Source organism: Podarcis vaucheri (genome assembly GCF_965113315.1).
Source record: "Podarcis vaucheri genome assembly, chromosome: 15".
NCBI lineage: Eukaryota > Metazoa > Chordata > Lepidosauria > Squamata > Lacertidae > Podarcis > Podarcis vaucheri.
In genome coordinates, this window is record NC_138753.1 from 21,822,783 (window position 1) to 21,830,309 (window position 7,527).

Below are 7,527 nucleotides of genomic sequence, written 5' to 3' on the forward strand. Positions count from 1 at the left end.
GACCCTATCTTGGCGCTGTGCTTCCTGGTATGAACAAAGTTGGGACTTATTTCTGGTTACTTCCAGACACAACAGTTAGCACTTTCTACAGAATAGAATTGCACATTCTGGAGTAAGCTTCCTCTGCCTGATAACTAATCAGCAGGGATGTATTGGAGAGGGAGGGGTGCCCTTCCAGGATTTCTGAAGCAGGAGTATGACATCATTCGCGGATGTGCCAAGATATCTGACAGACCACCCATGTTCTGGTCAGGGCTTTTATTTCAGCAGGAACTCACCAGAACTCAGTTTCATCACCTCTCAGGTGGGCGCCATTGCCATTCTATGAGATCAAGGGAGGTGTTCATTGTGAGTTCTGGCACCTCTTTTCCTAGGAAAAAAAGAGAGAGAACTGGTTCTGCTGATAACAAGGCTTTCAAGATGAATCATTGCTTGTGATAGGTTAGCATAGAAGAAGTCAGAAAATGAGGCCAGTTTACTATTCTATGACTGTCAGTTGATCCTAATCAATGGGTTATCGTATTATATGCTGCTGGTCTGTGGTGGTGTGTGTGTGTGTGCAACCGATGAACAGAACTTCCTGCAAAGAAGCTGCCATTATGAGCTTCCGTACTTCAAAATTTAACAGTGTGAGGAAGGAGTATATCCACTGAAGGGCTAAAACCGCAGGACATAGAAGAAGCAACTGGGGGGAAAGTACATTCCAAGAGTCCATTAACAGAACTCTGCAAATTACAACAAGGATGTCCATGTAGCTATCTTCAATTAAAATGCCTAAGTTAAACTCTAATGAAATGGCCATGATTGTAAAACATTTTTCTATTTTCTTTGTACTGTCATGCCATTCCGCTTGAGACCACATTTGCCAAGGCTGGAGGACCTCAGTTCTCTCCCCTCTGAAAATTCAACAGTTTTGCTCCTCTCTCCTCCCCACTACTATTTTAGTTCCTGGGTGGGGGTGGGGGGGTTAACACTAGTATGAGTGCACAATACGAAAGCAGTGTTGACTGCAGAAGGTTCAATCCCCAGAATCTCTGTGCAGGACTTAGAAAAATTCTGATTTGGATCTTTGAGGGCCACTGCTAAGTCAGTCTAGATCAAGGGTAGCTAACATGTGAGTATCCAGATGTTGCTGAACCAAAACATCCATCAGTCCCAGTCAGCATAGCCAATGGTCAGGGATAATGGGCATTCGGCCACATCTTAGGGCTTATCCAAACTTACCTCTCCCCTGCACTTTGCTGGCATGGTTCATGCTTTAAAGCTTCATGTCTGAGCACTCTTTATTGTTTTGATTTCTTTCCCCTCCAGAGCTTTCCCCATGAAAACCCACTCTTTAAAGCTGAATCAAAGCAAACAGCAATCCGTAGGAATCCTGAATTGTCATTTGTTGCACTTCACCTTTATAGAGTAGGGCCCCCCCCCGAAAAGCTCTGTGCTACTTTTTTAAAAAAAAAATAGCACTTGGACATGAAGTTTTAAAGTGTGGACGTGTGACTGGAAAAAGCAGAGCAAACAATAGATGTGGACAAGACCCTAGTCACACCTGGTGAACCTAATACTGAGCTAAGTGGATGGATACTCCATAAAAGACAGCTTCCTATGTCTCTATGCCTTTGTAAACATCATATCGTCTTCAACACCTTTTTTTAAAAAAAGGTATCATCTGTCTCCAGCCAATGAGGTCTTGATTTCTGGCTTCAAGGGAACAAGAAGTGAAGGAGTATACTGTAAAATCAGAGACCCCACATTTGGCCCATAGTTGCCCATGCTAATATTATTAAATATGCAAGTTGTGGTGTAGAAGTGTATTCAGTGGATGGACAATAAGTCCTAGTTCCTCAGTGAAAGAGTCCCTGGTGAAAGCATGGACACCAATTGACAAAGAATGCTATGAAGTTCTTTCGTTTAGGGCACATTATATAAGCAGGCATGGAAAGAGAGAATCCATTCTCCCAGTGCTTGTCTACAATGGAAGACCCGTATTTCATGAACCATCTCTTTACCACCATGGCCAATGGTCAAGGTTGATGGGACCTGTAGTCCAACACAACAGGATGGGGAAGACCATGCTATTACAGATGCACACTGACTTTTTTTTACTCATGTACTCAACTACCATGTTTGTTTCTCTACCTTCTGATTTGCTGATCAGATCTGCATTTTGTAGGAGCTGTGCTCTAAACTATTGTAGTTCAATTTATGGAGGAAATTAATTTTCCTTTTCTGCAATAAAGTGGTGTAATTGGGAAAGGGGAGGGCGATTATAGAGAGGGAGGTGACATAACCATTAAGAGGTTACAGAATGTTCTATTGTCCTTTCCTTTTCACTTTACCTTCTGGAAATCCATTATTAGGTTTATATACAAGATTGATTTTTCTGTAGTTCCCCCCACTTTTTTTTTGCTCCTAATGTTTATTTGCATAAAATCTAATAAATATGTATTCACAAAGGGGGGGAAAGTAATTGCAGATAAATAACTGAGCACCGCTTTCCCTCTCCTTTGCTGACACAATATCTCTGAAATTATGGGCCGCGTGAACATTACTGAAGCAGAGTGCTTAGCTTGGGCCTTTTATTACTCCAGGAATTGATTATTGTAATTCTTTGTTCTCTGAAATTGCTCGATAATTTGCTAATGCCATTCCAAAACACAGTTGCGTAGCTGGTGGCAATGAGGAAATATGAATGTGTTCCTTTTTCTCTCTGTCTCCCTCCACCAGTTACCAGTCCATTTGCAATTGATTTTGACGGGGTTTTTTGTGTTTAAATCCTATTCGGATGTTCATGACTGCCTATTTATCTCAGCTGGTTGTACCTTAGTGACATCAGTGTGAAACCTACCATTTATCAGCCAGCACCTCCTTTTCTGAAGTTGCTTTTTCAGCACCAGGGATGGTTGAATCTTCAACAACCAAGCCTGGCAGCAGGTAATAGGTTATATATATGTATAATAGATCTTAAGGCCTCTCTAAATTGGGTAAATAGCTTAGAGAGGCATACAGAGCTTTTAAAATGGTGTGCTGCAAGATGCAGCTCTCTCCAACACAAATCTATCACCATAAGGCCATCACAGGTCTATTGATGGGTACTAGCCATGACGGGTTATATGGATCTTCCAGTCTCAGAAGCTACACGCCTCTGAAACCAAGATGCTAGGGAGCAACAGCAGAAGAGTTCTGCAGCCTCCATGCTCTGCCTGTGGTAAGTCAGAATACAGGTCTGATCCTCCAAGGTTCTTCTTATATTTCAGCGAAAGGCTTCAGGTGAGCGGTGGAGCACATCCCTTGTATGCAAAATGTGCCAGGTTTGATCCCGAACATCTCCAGATAGAGAACTGAAAGACACCCTGGACTACCAGTCAATGAAGACAGTGTTAGATGGACCAGCACTCTGTCTCAGTGTAAGGCAGCTTCCTTTATTCCAGAAGCTTTCAAGTTTCTGATCAAAATGGCATGGCAAGAGAGAGGATGGCTGCCCTACTGCCATGGAAGTATGAGCCCCAGAAATTTAGAGAGGCAGTGTGAATAGCAGCAAACATTTCTGGAGAATCAGGGAAAAACACATTCATCAAGATGACAGCAAGACATATGTCAAAGCTTTCACTATGATTGGAAAGGCTGAAGCCTACAGGTTCTTTGCTCCTCTGATGTGGCTAGTTGCACCTCATCACCTTTCTCTGATGCCAGCATCTTCTTCTGCAGCTTGTCATAATGGCAGCTGATCCCTAAGAATAGCTCTGTTGGATCAGGCCAGTAGCCCATGTAGACTAGCATCCTGTTGTCACAGTGCGCCCCCCCCCCCAATGCCTATGGGATGTCCAAAAGCAGGACCTGTGCTCAAGAGCACTCTTCCCTCCTGTTGTTTCCAGCAACTGGTATTCAGAAGCATTGCTGCTTTTGACAGTGTGCTGTCAGATGTGACAATCTCGATTCTTTTGTTCTGCACTTTTCATGCTATGAAAAAAGAAAGAAAGAAAAGCAAACAACTTTCTGTTCTTCCAACATTTCTTTGCTCCTTGGGCAGAATATAAGACTGTCTTGGCATTTAAGTGATAAGTGACAGTTTCTTACTTTTACACACACACACACACACAGAGAGAGAGAGAGAGAGAGAGAGAGAGAGAGCTTTTACTCACTTTGATCCTATACTTCAGCAGTGCTGGTTCCAGTTTATGGGTTTCCTTGGGAAATAATACTAAGCAAGATGGACAATGGTTGGAATCAGTATGTGGCAGCTTCCTATGTTCCCTAAGTGTGTGTGTGATTTTGCTTTGCATTGTGAGCAACTAACAGCCAGTTAAGGAGACCAGGTGCAAATAAGCGAACTGGGGCCATATTTAATGAATGTTCACAAAACTGATCCACAGAGGCAACAACTCTGTGCAGGAAAGCTAACAGTCCAATCAAAAACTTAAAGAAAGGTGCTCACTTCAGCAGCACATACCATATTTTTCGCCCTATAGGACGCACTTTTCCCCCTCAAAAAATGAAGGGGAAATGTGTGTGCACCCTATGGGGCGAATGCAGGCTTTTGCTGAAGCCTGGAGAGCAAGAGGCGTCGGTGTGCACCGACCCCTCTCGCTCTCCAGGCTTCAGGAAGCTATCCGCAAGCCTTACGAGCCCAGCAGGAGTTCCCGCGGGCTCGCAAGGCTTGTTCCCAAGCCTTGCGCGGCTGGCAGGAGTTGCCACCGGGCTCGCAAGGCTTGTGGGCAGCAGCCTGTTCTGGGGGCTGGGGGGGGATATATTTTTTTATTCATTCCCCCCCCCCCAAAAAAATGAGGTGCGTCCTATGGGCCGGTGCGCCCTATAGGGCGAAAAATACAGTATACTAAAAACTTAGAGAAAGCAAGCCCTGTTTAGGGAGATTGTCACTAGCTTTCATTTCTAGATCTGCATCTCTGTCCATAAGCTAACATAGGCAAGTGGTATGTAAACTGATGTTCTCTTTTTTGGAAATGAATTTGGGAGCAATGCATAAGTGGCCACCATAACTGTTGATACACAGAGGCTGCATTCAGACATGGGGACTATTGTGTTCATTTTCCCGATTATAATGCTGGCACTTCTGTCCTGCTGTCTGTTGTTACTTCCACATGGCAGTCAGTACCTGCTGCATTATGAAACACCGGCTTTTTGACTGATACATGGGAATGTCACACAAAATTTCATTCACCCCAGTGGGCATGGCATGGTGCAGCAATGAATATATTTGTATAATTTTGCTATTCCCCAACCTTTCTGTGCCTGAATGCTTTTCTGCCCCCGTGAAAATGGCAGGAAATAATTTTATGCTGGTACTCTGCCCCATATTTTGCCACTTTAACCATTTTCCAGGTTAAGTGGCTGCAATTTTTTTTTTCCTGCAATCAAATAACATGGGGATGAGTGCTAAGCATGTGCTATATTCCATTAGTTTTCCAGATGTTGCTTTTACATCATGTGAAAGCTCATATAGAATGTGGAAATGAACAGTTGAGGGAATGAAATTAACTGTCATGTGAATGTAGCCACAATGGTCCTATTTCTGGTTTCAGTAACAGGGAAGCAAAGAGATTCCATGAGAGCTTTGTAATAGAAATTCACAGCCATGGATAGGCAAACTAAGGCCTGGGGGCCAGATCCGGCTCAATCGCCTTCTAAATCCGGCCTGAGGATGGTCTGGGAATCAGCATGTTTTTACATGAGTAGAATGTGTCCTTTTATTTAAAATTCATCTCTGGGTAATTTGTGGGGCATAGGAATTTGTTCATTATTTTTTCAAAATATAGTCTGGCCCCCCACAAGGGCTGAGGGACAATGGACCGGCCCCTATTTATTTTGCATGAGCATTTCTTGTGGTTGCATTTATATCTTCATATAACCACAGAGGTCTTGAAGGGTTATTTGCACATAGCATATGAATGAGCCTTAAGGAACATATCTACACTACAGGCATCAAATGCTTTTGTAATTATTCCCTCACCAAGGCACTCTGAGAATTGTAGCTGTTATAAGGAAGGCTAGGAATTTCTTCCAAAGCATTTTTCTCAGCACCCTTAAAATTTTGGGCAGAACATTGGCTGCTGAGTCATGAAACAATGACATATTTGCATTACTAACTGAGGGGAAAACAACAACAACCGGTAGCTCAGATGTTATGAGGAGCAGAGTTTTCTACCTAAAAATGTAAGGCTGGATCAAGAGGACAATAGCAAAATGGAGCGTTTATATTTGACTCATATGCCCCCCTTCCCAAATGCCGGCACTTAAGAAAACATAAATTCATTCATTGTTAGGGGAAATCAGGAGTGGGAAACCTCAGCCCTGGGAGCTAAATGTGGCTCTCCGGTCCTCTCTGTATGGATTTTGTATGACTGTATGGATTTTTGTATGACCATGGTCACCTCCCCTCCTCAGCAACTTCCTCCTCCCCACAAGCTGCCCCCCTCACCATCCATGATTTACACACCCCTTGAACATTTTTGTCTGGCCAAATGTATCCTTGATCTCTTGCTCACCTGAATGAAGGAGAGATGAGTGTGCAGAAAGTACAGACCTCCAAGTGTCCCTATTTTCCAGGGACAGTCCTGGATTTACAGAAGCCGTCCCAGTTTCTGATTTGATCCAAGAATGTCCCACTTTTTCTTAGGATGTCCCTGTTTTCATCAGAGAAATGTTGGAGGGTATGAAGTTATGCAGAGATATGTAACTATACAACCTTTAGAAGACATATGAAGGCAGCCTTGTATAGGGAAGTTTTTAAATGTTTATTGTTTTATTATGTTTTTAATTCTGTTGGAAGCCACCCAGAGTGATTAGGGCAAATAGGCAGCATATGAAGAATTATTATTATTATTATTATTATTATTATTATTATTATTATTATTATTATCATCCTCGGAGAAATGTTGAAAGGTATGAAAGTAGCCTTCTGTAGAAAGGCAACATTTATATTTGTTGTGCCACCCATTTTTCTTTCTGGCTCTGCCCACCATTGGCATATGGCTCCTAGATGTTTGTTCAGAAGGGTATGTGGCTATTGAGCTGAAGACGAGCTTCTGAATACCAGCTTCTTATAAGCTTAAATTCTCAGAGTCTGGGCTGGTTCTGCCCACATAGACTGGCCATGTGTCCCTTCTGCATCGGAAGGGATTCTTGTTTAGGCTGCATGTTTTCATGAGCAACAGCATCCATCCTAGCTTTAGCATGTTCTGGCATACTCCATCATTGTGACTCACAGCTCTGTCCCTCAATTCTCTTCTTCCAACTGCCCAAGGTTGAGTCTTGACACTGAGTTGTAGGCTTGGAGTATGCAGGTCACAACCAGGTGTCCAAAATTAGTTCCTGTGCCTGCAGTGACTTTCAGAAAACTCAATCCAGACTTTCTTCCAAACTTCTTATTTTGCAAGGTTTTGGGAAGGCAGTGACTGCTTTCACCGTGAGTGTTCTCCTTCAAGAGAGGCTTTCTTTTAGCATGTTTGTTTAGGCAGCAAAATGGTCTCTGGCTTGAAAATGAGAGCTCTGGGAAGAAAACAAAGCAGAGCC